This window comes from Photinus pyralis, unplaced genomic scaffold (genome assembly GCF_008802855.1).
Source record: "Photinus pyralis isolate 1611_PpyrPB1 unplaced genomic scaffold, Ppyr1.3 Ppyr1.4_LG1, whole genome shotgun sequence".
Classification (NCBI taxonomy): Eukaryota; Metazoa; Arthropoda; class Insecta; order Coleoptera; family Lampyridae; genus Photinus; species Photinus pyralis.
The window spans coordinates 39,208,409-39,222,832 of NW_022170249.1; the positions used below are offsets into that span (position 1 = coordinate 39,208,409).

At 35.8% G+C, this 14,424-nt stretch overlaps 1 protein-coding gene across 1 annotated transcript in view; it reads right to left on the bottom strand.

Moving 5' to 3' along the window:
- The window catches only part of LOC116159313 (protein Tob1-like), a 30,312-nt gene extending 28,872 nt beyond the window's left edge, over positions 1 to 1,440 (bottom strand). Inside the window, exon 1 of the mRNA XM_031472270.1 lies at positions 1,285 to 1,440. The gene's annotated coding sequence lies outside the window, so the exon portion shown is untranslated. The remainder of the gene's footprint in view (positions 1 to 1,284) is intronic.
- Between the last annotated feature and the right edge of the window lie 12,984 nt (positions 1,441 to 14,424).

Sequence of the window (14,424 nt, forward strand, 5' to 3'; positions counted from 1 at the left end):
TATTGAAAATTTCGTGGCGGTGATCAAAGTTAAGCGCGATAAATTTTGTTATTTACCTTTGTAAATTGCCAAATGTGTCAGATGTTGGCCCACTGACAAGTCGAAACTATGAAGGGATAGATGCGCTTGCCAAGATATCTGGAGAGATTCATGATCTATAGATAGTAAGGTAAATTACACTTTATATTGATGCAGTTCTATGAAGATGACCTTAAAACAATAAACAACCTTATATTATTGCAATAAGCAGTTTTATGTAAGTAGTCATTTCATCATAATTCGAGTGATGAACGTGCCGGTCGGGTAGGAAACAATGAATTTTGAACCATTGATGGTTGTTTATGAAGTGTTGTCGCATGCAACCTTGATCGTAGCATTAGATGTATGTCGAACCAATAAAAGTTGTTTACTTCAATACGTTAAAAATTTACTATGGTCGGAATTTACTACACGCTTTTTGCCGAAACTGCTGCTACTCTAAGTAGAATGTCAGAAGTACATAATATTTATAGCACAGATTATCGCTGCTCTAATTCCAGAGCCAATCAATAAGCTTTGTTTTGTACTAGAAATGATATAGTTAATGAAAACTGCTAAGTATCACCTGCTTTTTCGAATTGGGGCATCCGTGTCAATAGGGACGGGTTTGGAAATGTGTTACACTACATAAAGTTTCTAACGTTGTTCCCTATACCGATTAGAACATTATCGGAACGTTGCTAGGTAATTTATGCCAGCTGATAAAGGGCATTTTTTTTTACTATTAACCGTGCTAAGTGCGACAACGACTAATTAAAGAAAGTGAACATTCCCGTGCACGAAAACCGAAAAGAAAAAGTACATACACAGATTAGCAGCATTAATGCTAATAAAGTTATCTAAATTAATCAACACACATTACCACGCCGTGACGTACGCGTATTTATCAAGTGGAAATTTCACAATTCAAACATTACGTTCTCGAAAATTAATCTCGATTGTAACTTTTTTTTTATCATGTAAGACTCGAGATATTCAAATATTTACGGTGAATTGAGACGCAGTTCCCTTATTAAACTTCGAAGGGGGTAGATTTCGATTAAATCCGCCCACGAACTTCAATTTCATCCCTACCCGCTCATCTGCAATCAGCTGAGATTATTGTGATACTAGCCGCATTAATTATGCTGGAAGTAACAAATTACGGTGACCTAGAGAAAATTGTCTCATCTGACATTGTATTTTAGAGTCATTAATTTAAATGAATTTGCTTATAAAATAATAATAAGTAGCCAAGACACTCACCAGAAGCTTATTTATGATGAGAAAATATACTTCTAATTAATAAAAAGTAAACAAACTATACAATATTAGATATAAAAGTAGAAAAATATAAAAGTGTGGACTAGCAGTTTCACGTTCGCACTCGCGTTCGTGCTCGGCGCAGCACAATGACGCTCGTAAGCAGCGCCGTCGATATATAACTCTGCGAGCGTCCCGATGCTGACGTCACACCTGACGTCGTACGACTGTTACCGGGGTAACGGTTTGTTTAGATCAGACACTCGCCACCCATTGCGTCATATGTGCAATCATCCACTACCCTGGGAAACCTATTTAAAGTTAGTGCCCCTGGATATCGTGTTCATTAAACTATACTCACATTCACAACATAAAACAGCTTTCGTTTTCGTCCCTGTGTTTGTCTAAAATAGATTTTTCGCCATAACGATGCTCTTTAATAAACGCATACAAAAAGTGATCCTTAAATTTTCATGCCTTATATGGCGGTACCCGCACTCTAGCTTTACGAAGGTGAAAGGATTGACTGCAGTGTCTTTGAGCACAAAACTTCCAGAAGCAACCCCAAGTCATAGCATTCCCTTATAAACCTCACGATTTCTTGCAAGTGGTGCGTACGTTAAAACCTTAATCTAAACATTTCATTTACCACACCTGTCATAATATGCAAATGGAATGGTTTGGCAGCAACAGATCCTCAAGTCGTAAAGAATAACGGACTGGGATCCCCTATAAAGCAGTGCGAAACCATTTCACATTCTCAATTTGCGTGCATCCAAATAGAGAACGAAATCCCTGTGTAACACAAATAAGGCTTCAAAACAGAACGAGAATTAACGTAATTAATTAATTTCCCTGTGTAGATGATTCTCTCTTTCCTCTATTTTGGGAAATAGATATTTAATTCAAATTTGTGCTCGCAAAGTACAGAGAAGTTATAGGTACTCAACATACGTAATAATTAATTAAACTAAACGATATGCAGTGCCCGTAGCGACGAAGTGTATTCTACGTAAAAAAATCTACTGAATCTGAAAATCATATTCCCCCTGGCCGGAAACTCTCGGAACATATTGTATACTGTATTATCTTATAGAAAATTATATTCCAAACAAATTCATTTCTCATTTTTTTCCTCAGAGCATGTTCCGGAAATTTCGAGTCAGGGGGACTATGACTTTCGAATTCGGATTTTTTGGTCTCGTTGAGTGAAGTGACAACATCCAGTTTAGACTACTTTTGGAGCTAATTTGACTGGACTGTGCAGGATTGTGGGGACTTTTCACTAATTTCGTGGCGCGTTTCCCGTTCCCAACTTTTAACTATAAATTTTTCAAGCTGTACTCCACGTGATTAAGTATACTTACTGAAATACTTAAACAGCTTTAGGTTAGACGGAAGGTATCCTGACATGTTTAAAAATTATATTGCTCAGCCAATCTTAAAATGCAATAAAGCTGCAGAAAAAGTTGAGTCCTATCGCCCTATATCAATAGCATCATGCATTCTTAAACTTTTTGAAAAACTAATTAAGAGACGTTTAGAGTGGTGTGCAGAACTTAGAAAGTTACTACCCGATTCTCAAAATGGCTTTAGGCGTGGTAGGGCCACAACCGATAGCATTGCTCAATTTGTTATTGATATAATGATAGCTTTTTCAACAGGGAATTCGGTTTCAGCACTATTTTTAGAAAAAAAAAGCGTATGATGGTATCCAACTCCCATTATTAAAGAATAAACTAAGGAATTTTGGACTCCAGGACAAATTCATCAGAAATATCATCAACCTATATATTGACAGAAATGTGTATGTAAAAACAAACGAAGGTCTAATTGGGCCCCGAAAAACATCATTGGGTTTACCACATGGGAGTATCTTATCATATCTTCTCTTATATTTTGTACGTAACTGACCTCGAACAAATATTTAGCCCAAATATAAAGATTTTACAATACGCAGATGATATTTGCGTATACACAGAAGATAAAAAGCACCTGAACACCTATAAACATCTTGATGTTGCATTCACCCAGTTTTTTGAATGGGCGTTTAGAAACAATATAAATATATCCCAAACAAAATCTGGGATATGCACATTTACCAGGAAAAGAACTCAGTTACCTTCAGAAATTATATTAGGCAATATTAAATTTCCTCTTAGGGATCATATCTGTTTTCTAGGGGTTTGGCTTGACAAAAAGTGGAATTGGAAGTGCCAAATTAATCATCTTTTGAATTATTCAAATTTACTGAACTGACGCAGGGTCGTCGAGAGCTGCAGCAGGGACCGAGGCAACCTAAGTGCGCGGGGCCCCTGATGTAAAATATTTATGACTACTGGAATAGCTTTATTTGTATATGTAAGCAAAACAATTTACTGATGCTAGCACAGATACCACCCGCACACCAGCACATGTGCATTCTGCATTTCAGCTCGTCCTTTTATGTCGAAGAATATGTGTACCAAATTTGGTTCCAGTCGGTTCAGCCGTTTAGCGGGAAATGAGAGTACAGACAGACAGACCGCCATCATCAACATTTTGTTTGATTCGGATTCCTAGTGCTTCAAAACGTGTATTTCAGTAAAAAAAATTATCAAAGACCTCGTGTGAGATCGAAGGGACTTCAGCGCATTTTTGGGTACCCACTTCCGACGTCCCGTTCACTCGCAATTCTCGTTTTAAGCTTCGACTCGACCATCAGTAATATCTTGTCGGGGGCTACTACATTCCCTTTGGCGATACCCGCTTCCGACGTCCCACCCGCAATTGGCGTTTTAAGTTTTGATTTCACCATCAGTAAGATCTGGCCGGGAGCTACTACATTCGCTTTGTCGGTACCCGTTTCCGACGTCCCGTTCACTCGCAATTTGCATTTTGGTGGATTTCGTTAAAAACTTTCCACAAAATAGTACTCAATTTTTGGGGCACTTCCCTTAGCTCGAGCTTCTATTGGCGACACGAGAAAAATAGACTTTTTAATGACATCAATTTGCAAACAATCGGACCAACAGTGTTGAAAAGGAAAAAATGAAAAGCTGTCCCCGACCCCATATAATGTATTCCCGTCCGTAAAGCTGTCAATTACACGGCTCCCGTATGTGCTGTCAGCTAGTCAACCAACCGGCCGGCCAGCCTGACAGTTTTGGAATTGTAGAGTTTGTAAATACCGGTAGGAGTAGGTGCGTTAAGTTAATAATAATCTTGATAAGTTATTGGTAAGAAACTGGATATCAATCACATATCGGTACAAATACAACGGTGCCGTACGGGGCCCTCGGAATTGTTGGGGCCCGAGGCATCTTACCTCTGTTGCCCCCCCCTCTCGACGGTTCAGCAAATATGCCATGTCATTATGCTGTTTTTCATATACTATTATAGATTTAGGAGGTATATTGCTGTGTGAATCATCTGGTAGCCCAATATATGACCCACACCAGAATACAAAATACTGAAGTGTTACGCAGAACATGAGTGCCATTAAAACTAACTAAATTTACAAGCAACATTTATTTCTCTTTTTAAATCACTCAACCGGCTTGCCCAAATTACATGAGACTCTCAATTCACTGAGTTTGTAAACACACGAGACAAAATCTAGAAATAATTACAAACACCCCATATTTCCCCAACACTATCTAAATTAAATCTAACTGAAACAAATTTAATGCTAATCAAACAGCATAGGTATAAGTTAGTTATGTGAACTTCTTTTTGTTGTATTCGCAGCAGTCTTATTAATTGCTAGTTCTGATGGTGATCTTCAGTGCAACTTAACTAAACAAGTATAAATTGTGCACAACTATTGTGTAGATAAAGCGCATTTTTTTGAACCGAAATAGCTTAGTAAATAATTGGGTTGTAAGAATGATACATTTATCGATGTTACGAGAGTGCGTTCATAAAGTAGGGCGCTAATAAGGTACATTTTTTTTGTATTTGAATACATTTTTTTTAAATTTTACGTGTAATTGTACGATTTATAATTTCAGATTTCGTAATTATTTTATTATGTTATATAAAAAAATGCAAAATTATTGCTTTTATTTCAATTGATAATAGATATAAGATGATGAAGGTATAGAATTTTTGTATTTTTGTGAATTATTTGTTTAGTTTTTTTTTCTTGTCTCGAGGACATCTGTGTTCACAGTAAATGGGTTTCGATTAGACAATAATATTGATTAATTTTGACAATAAACTGACGCTTGCAAATGCCCCATTTTTCTTATACATCGAATTATCCTTAAATAAATAAATAAATGGAAGAAATTTATTATTTATTATGAATGTTTGATCTTTAGAAATTTTTAATTTTTTGTTTAAATAAAATTTATTTTTTTCTTAAAAAAATTATCTTTAAAACTACAAGTTTTTCGTATATTAACAAATTACAAATAGTCCAGTCAAATTAGCTCTAAAAGTAGTATAAACTGGATGTTGTCATTTCACTGAACGAAACCAAGCGTAATCTATGTAAAAAAAAATCCGCTGAATCGGAAAATCATAGTCCCTCCGGCCGGAAACGCCCGGAACATATTGTTATAAACAAAAAACCAAGAAAAAATGGGAAAATGTCGTGTTTTTTCACATTTGACTGCCAATATCTCGTTAATTATTGCTTTGAGGGAAAAAATGAATAGAAATGAACTTGTTTAGAATAAAATTTTCTATAAGATACAGGTGGACTGGAACGCTCATTTTCAACTGTTATTGTTTTTAGGGAAAAATGTAAAAACAGTAATGTCTAAAATTAACACTTTGTTATTGTTAAGTAAAATTCATTCGATCTTTTTGAAAATCCGTATTTAGTAACTACTTTTGATAACAAAACAATATAACAAACCAGATCACCGTAGGTTTCATACTCTTTGATTAATTAGATAAACAAGTAGAAAAAGGGATGCTTTGTCTTTCAAACTGGGGGAGTACTAGAGTGTTCTCAATTTTTTTATACATATTATAACCCTAAATCAATCTTTTCCAATAATTGTCCCGATGATTCCTGCAAATCGACGGACTGTGCAATTTTTTTTTCAAAATCTGAAGAATTTTTTTAGTTAACAAATGGAATAACTCCCGAAATATAAATAATAGGCGAATGTAAAGCTCTCGGAAAGCCGTACATTAAAAAAAATACGTCCAAATCCGATTAATAGTTCACGAGATACCAGCTTTTGACTTTGAAGCCAGTTTTCTAAACAACCAAAAATGATTTTGCAAATCGGGTCGCACCGATGGATTCTTTACAGCGTGAACTTTTTTCATGCTTCTATTTCACCAAAATGAATGATTTTTATTAATCCGAGTGCCAAGGGCCGATTATAGAGTTACTTTTCTTGTCAAACTCGGAAGCTATTCGATTTTTTAGTTAACTAAAAAAAATTTTCAGTCCTTTGATTTGCAAAAATGATCGGGACAATTATTGGAAAAGATTGTTTTACGGTTTCACTATGTATAAAAAAATTGGGAACACTCTTGTAGTCCCCCAGTTTGAAAGACAAAGCATCCCTTTTTCTACTTGTATATTTAATTAATCAATGAGTATGAAACCTACGGTGATATGGTTTGTCATATTGTTTTGTTATCAAAAGAAGTTACTAAATACGGATTTTCAAAAAGATCGGATGAATTTTACTTAGTACTAACAAAATGTTAATTTTCGAGATTACTTTTTTACATTTTTCCATAAATAACAATAACAGTTGAAGCGTTGAGCGTTCCGGACCAACTGTATCTTATAGAAAATTTTATTCTAAACAAGTTCATTTCTATTCATTTTTTCCCTCCGAGCAATAGTTAACGAGATATTCGAAGTCAAATGTGAAAAAACACGACATTTTCCCATTTTTTCTTCGTTCCGGTCGTTTCCGGCCAGGGGGACTATGATTTTCGGAATTAGCGGATTTCTTTACATAGGATACGCTTGGTGTCGTTGAGTGAAGTGACAACATCCAGCCCAAACTGTAATTTGACTGGACTAAAATTATCGTAAATAAATCACGTAGCGGCAGTCGGCAGTAACCTGCAAGTGACGTCAGAGGAACGGACGGACGGACTCGGGCGCCACCAAGGGGCTCTGGTCAAGGTCCGCGGTAGTAGCTAATAAACTCAATCAGAGTAGACGGCAGCTCCAGGAATCGTAAAAGAAAAACAAAATCAACAAAAAAACAAAATCAAAGGTTACTATAGTTCATAATTGCCATTTCAAATGATGTATCACAAACCCCGTCTTCCTATTTAAAAATTTAGGGATTGCAATACTCACTCTAAGGGTATTAAATTGAGGGATGACATTTTTACAAATTATGATGTAATTTTAAAATATAAAATCGGCGGGTTTCAAGATTTTTCCCGTCAGAAATAATGAATTTACTCCTTTCATTTCCCATACAGGAAATTGCTTTCACTCTTTGAGGAACTATTTAAAGATTATAGATATTATTATGACAAGGAAGAAATTTAAAGAACGAGGAGTGATTTCACGCAAAGGGAGTAAAACGAATACTTAGTATAAAGATGAGGAATGGAAGGGAGAAGAGATCGAGAGAAAAAGGCAACACAATAGTCGAGACTCGGAATCCCCTTTTTAGGAAGTAACGTTCAATTTTGCATCTATTTGATATTTGATATCATAGATACGTCAAACTGTAAAACGTTGGAAAAAAATGAGGCTTTGGATTAGAGTAGGATAATTCTAAAAAGTATTTAAATAGGTACAGTGTAAAGCTTTCTTTTTCATCTCGAACAAATTAGAAACACAAATAGTTAAAAATAATATATTATGCTATAAAAATAAATTATGTTAACGAGGCATTTTTTGTAAGTTACATCTGCGATTTTTGCTCAAACTAAAACGTCACTTATTAAACCTGTCATTTTCATACATTTAGTTGTATACTTCTGGGAAGAAAGTGCACCTATTTATATACTAGGAGAAGAAGTAGTAATGAGTAGATTGTTTGAGCCTATTTTTGGTGAACATAAAATCAATCAAATCAAATCAAACTTAATTTGAGAAGGATCTCATTATTATACGCATGCTTTAGACTCCTTCTATGGACTAACTGATGGTATAAAGATGTTTATACTTTATATTGTAACAAAACGAATTTACCCTAGAACAATTTTCCATCAGTCATATAGCATTCGTATTTACAAAAAATCAGAAAAATGTGCGTTGGATCCTTCGAAAATGTTTAGATTTTAGGATCAGCAACAAAGATGGACCGAGACATACACCACGACAAGGCAGTTGTAGTCTTTAGGACTAACGTGTGATGCAAGACATAAATTCGAATATAATTTATAACATGAATTACATAAATCAATGCTAATCTGTTAGTAATTGTTTCCTCAATATTGTTTAAATAAATGTAAATAAGTTAGGTAAATACCTTATTACAGTTATATAACGCAAACTGGAACGTTATCACACTTCTTTTGAGGTGCTAATTTTCTTTACTTGGGCAGTTACCAAATATTAATTAAAAAAACGATTTAAATTCTAATTCTTACTATATCAATAATTTCAATAGACAAAATAAAAAAACGAGTGGTTAGTTCTCACACTGTTTTTTAAATACACGCCTAACCAAACAATGAAAACGCCCTTTATTTGATTACCCGACAAATGACAAATGAAATTTACATACAAAAAAAGGAACACATAACAAATAAATCCCCGAGTCATTAACTAAGTACAACATTATAAACTACGAAGAATTCCTTCTGACTTTTAACAACAAATAATGCAACACAAAGGGTGGTCAAATGTATCTACATCTGCAAAATATTATTTTACCTTCAATACAAAAAAAGTTACAATAGATTTTTAAATACTCGTAGTTAATGTCTATACAAAATTGCACTCTCCATCCTGGGAAAAACCGACAGACTTGCACCAATTTTACAATAATACCGCAGTATCTCCTGATTTCATTATTTTACGTTTTTCTAATTTACCGCCTCTGAATCTCGTAATTTCTACTGATTTTCTATGCTCAAAAACGTCTTTGAAGTGAATCCTAATTGCGATTTCAGGCCCCGGATTTGCATTTTACACGCGAAATAGGAAGGGGTTGGAGAAGAGAATGGAAGAGGCTAGAACAAGAAGTTTGAAAAGAAACTCAAAGAGGTGCAGAAAAAACTAAAAAACTAGAGGAAGTAGATGCAATGGTTGAAGAAGTGCAACAGGATTTGAAATCCAAATTCAATTGGAAAAGAAAATCAAAGCCGACCAATACAAGTTAAGAGAAGAAAAGAGAAGAAATTAAGGAAGGCGTGGGTAGTTTTTGATTTTATCTTTCACGCCACTCTAATGAATCACTTGTATTTCAAGAACGGATTGTCGGAGGAGGGCACTCATAAAGGGAAAATGCAATATTTATGACAATTTCTCGAAAGGTCTTAATTCTTCTTGCATTATATCTTGTTGATTATGCCGGGGTGGCCTTTAAATGTTTATGTGGAAAGATCTCCATAATCTACCAATAAGGATGAATATAGCATGCTACCTCTTACAACCCAACTATTTACTAAGGCGCTTCTGTTAAAAAATTCCCTTTATCTTCACAATTTATACTTGTTTTGTATCTGTTCAAATAACATCCGAAAAAAGAAACTAAATCGGCAAATTTCGGTCTTTCTGGCATATCTTCGGAAGTAATCGGAACTAGATGGATTGTATGTAAACTATCCAAATGTAGGTATACTTATTTTGATGGATACTCATCGTATCACTAAAATTGCTACGAATATTGGTTGATTTGTATACTATCCAGTTCGTCTACGGATTATACAAGATTTATTGCTAAAGTACGTAAGTCAAAATCAAGCGGTGTCAAGTCGGAAGACTGTGTTGGTCATTCTTTGACACCCTGTCTGCCAATCCTTCTACCAGGATACGGTCGATTGAGCCGCTATCCAACAGCCAGAGCATAATGTGGTAGAGCCCCACCTTGTTGAAAGTGCAAATTTTCTTCGTCTAGCAGTATGCCCCCTTGTGTTGTGGGTGTCACAGTGTTTGCACGATCTCATAGATCTCAAAAGTTTCGTTCCGTTTTGCGAAAAGTCGAGCATATGAGGAAAATGCGGGATTTGCATTGGCTAAGAGGGTACGCTTTCTACAAAAGTTGCGTTCAGAAAAAAGGGGTTTGCTTCGTACATGGATTCGGCGAGGTGTTTAAGTAAAAATCTGGTTAGAGACCAGTATTCTTACGCAAATTTTTGAAGAGAATTTATGCCGGTCGAGCTCTAGGTATAGTACCTTTTTTCGGTTACTATAGTTTTCAAACGTGCTTGAAGTGTTGCCGTATTAATAACGAAACGAACCTTTTCTCGTTTCGGTGGATATTTTGGGTTAAATAAATTGTTACTGCGAAGGCGTTTGGGTACAAGGTGCCAAACATTCCGTTGCGCCATATTTGTAGCGGCAAGTCACGCCAAAATCCATTTATTAACCAAAGTTGTGCATCCAATTTGTTTATATGCAACAAATTGAAATGACTACCTGTAAAAAGGTTAATGACAATTAAATCAAGCTTCTGTTTGCTGTTAAAACCATATGTACAAGGGTACATTTTTTGACATTGATACATTGTGGAATATCGGTAACAAACTGTGGATACATCAAAGTTTAACCAATTTAATCAAAGTAAGCCTGAAGCACGGTTTATTCCTGAATCAAACTGCATCTTTTAAAATCAATTTTCCACAAGCAACTCAATTCAACTGGTAACACAGGTCCATTGCTGAAGGCATTCCACTATCAACTTTTCTAAATTGCCGCTGCCTTCCAAAGGAGAAATATAACTACAATCTAACAATTTTTGCTAGAAGTCATTTTTGTATTGCTGAAGAGGTGGATTTACACGAGTTTATCCCGTGAACAAATTTATGTATTTTTTATTTAGCATAACACAACGAAATTGAGGTAATACTTATGAGCTCGATTTTCCGTAGTCTGACTGCCTGTCTGTCCCCTGGGCCGCCTAGAAAGTTCGGTTTTTCGCTAATTGATAGCTACTATGGTCTATATTTGCCCGTTATTCATCATTTACAGTTGTGTTACGCGGCAATACCCACGAGTGGATTTTGAAACAATGTCACGATTAAGATTAACGCAGCAATTGTTTTTTACTTTCATCACTAGAGAGGAAAATCCGAGGGAAAATCACATTTTCTTCGCCTTTTTTTAGAGACGAAAGTAGTTGTTTCTATAGCAGTTTCAGAAAAATAACTATTGAATAAATGATAAGTACACTTTGTCACTTTGTTGTAAATTTAGAATAACCCTGCCAATCTTTAAGGTGGGTATTAAATTTTTATCGCTTTTTAAAAAAAATACCCTATTATATTCGTTATGGCCCGTTGGCTGTCCAGCTGAGATCTCAGCTCTAGTCTACTTTGCGTTACATTGCTCGTGAGATCGATAAGTTTAAACTTTGCTAATAAAATACTGATCTGTATTATCAAAAATGCGCTTTAATCATGCATATGCTCATTCTCAACTTGTTTATTTAACATGCAGAGGGTGCATATTATAATTACGTGGGAGTAATCTGGGGGTAACTAAGGTAAATTCAAGTTCCTCTTGACTATTTAAGTACAATCGGTGGTTCGTTTTGAAATGAAAGCCTTGTACCCTAATTATTAAAAATAAAAGGTTAGCAGGTAGGTACTGTTATCGGCGATGCTATTTTTTTCCTTGCGGGTTTTCTGAGAAAAAAATATCCTGCGATGAGGTGGTGAGGTTTGGTTACCAACCTGCATAAGTGTAATTTACTTACAGACGAGAGCAAATATTATTGAAAGGGAACCGAAAAATATAGCGAAACGTGTTCCTTTTACGTAAACAACTTTCAATCATCGAATCATTTTGTAACAAACACTTTGGCAATTTCTATTTGCTTTACTGGAACCGACTGACGGTGTTATAAATGCAGTCACGTTGAATTGTTTGCAATCTTGCAAAAAATATGGATCATACACAGTTCCACTATACGATCAATTAAACATGCGAGAGTCTATTACCTTCTATTAACATGCTATGAACGTCAAGTTAAACAGGAAAGGTTTGCTATTCCAGATCAATAGGTGAAACCGGGGAGCTCGGGATTGTGGTTGAAGGGATAACTGACATTACTGCATTTTATTAAAAAAAAAGTAATCTCTTGGACAATTTTCGGAATTTCGGAGAAAATTTTGTACTTAATTTTTGAAGTCTTGTTTCAAGTTTTGACCTCTCTTATAATTTTCAAAATTGAAAATTCCTTTCTGGAAAGGAGCTACCCAGCTAAATTTTTTTAATGTTGGCGAAGTTTAGCTGCATCGTTTCAATGACTTTTCGAGTAGTGAATTATTCTAGTATCCATAATCAACCCTTAAGTTACTGCGCTTCCTTTTGTATAATTCAGTGTCATCTCGACCAGATAATAAGTACATATAATATAATGTGTGTTTATGAAAAATAATATATTTTGAGTGGTAGGTAATTCGTTTTTATCGCTCTGGCACTATATTTACAAACAAGGGTTCCGATCAAAACAGGAAATTTTGATCCCAAAGTAGATTATTTACCGCTTTTATATGTCATTAACACGTCGGGTTACGAAGTAAGTTTTTACATGAGGTTTTGGTTTACGTTAAAGTTTCGAAGTAAAGTCACGAACAGCACGGTGTTCCGCAAAAAGTACACACGTCGCACACTAATTAACTGTATTATTGTACAAAAAGTTTCACTTTCGGTTTTCGATGAAAGACGCAAAAAGTTCAGAGCAAAACAACTGTAATGAAGATAAAAGTTGGCGAATTCGGTTATAGGCAATGGTGTTTCATATGCAACACAAATGACAAAAGATATTAGACTTTTAATTGGCATTTGATTTGAATGTAAAACTGTACGTGGCTCGGATAATATTTTATTCAATAGTAGAGTAGTGTAAAGGACGCAAAGGCGTCCCAGAGTGGAATTTAAGGGTATCTTTAGCGTTCTTGATGATAGGTCAATGTTATGCAGTTTTGTGTACTTTCCATTTAAGAAATATTCACCTCAATATTTAATTCCTTCAAACCACAAATAACTATTTTTTTTTTTTTTTTTTTTTTTTTTTGGTAGGTGGGGAAATGCTCCTTAAGCACACTCCGGAGGGACAATTTCCGGAGTAGTGTGGGGCTCTCCTATCAGGTATACCCACTAAAACCCCACCTTAGGCTCGGCTTCTAAGGCCATTTGCCTTTCAATTACACACAAAACAAACCGTCAACATACTATAAGTATTACAGTTTATCATTAAAACCAATGCTACTAATAAAACGTAGAGTATTTAGGCATTTGTCATTGGTATTAAGATTTTCCGCCCAAGTATCACTTATTTTGTTAAAATCTCGCGCATTCCTATATTCCGGGCAAACGCATAGTATGTGTTCCAAAGATAAATCCACTCCACAGTGGTCACATTGTGGCCGATCATCACCCGCCAACAGAAATCCGTGGGTCAGAGCACTGTGACCGAGTCGAAGTCTGAATAGTCTCGTTAAGGCCAGACGAGTCATGCCTAAAGGAAACAAAGGCCCTATTTCAGCTTTGACCCTTTTCAGAAAGGCATCAGACTCCGCCCACTGTCCATTCCAGCGTTCATACACACGCGCTTTCACAACCCCACGTCGTGCTGCATAGTCATGTCTACAATGTCGGCATATTCCAGTTGTAGATATGCAAACTCCTCTCTAGCTCTTTCTCCTAAGGACCTACATCTATACAGACGGGCGCGCGTGGTTACGTCTCTTAACAGATGGTAATTCGGATGATTACCATCCATCGACACTTTGAGGTAATAATTTACCACGATCTGCTTTCTTCGAAGAGCTAGAGGAAGAATGTTTGCCTCAACGTATAGTGACTCGACGGGACTGGTCGGAAAGGCTCCAAGGGAGTATCTTATGGCAAGATTCTGTATTCTGTCCAGCTTGCCAAGCAACGTATTACTACTACATGTAGAATACACAGAACATCCGTAGTCGATCCTTGATAGTATGAGACCTTTATATAGGTCTAGCAGCGTCTTGGGATGCGCTCCCCACTTGTGGTGAGCTAAGACTCGGATGACATTCAGGGACTTTCTACATGTAGTAGCAACGTTC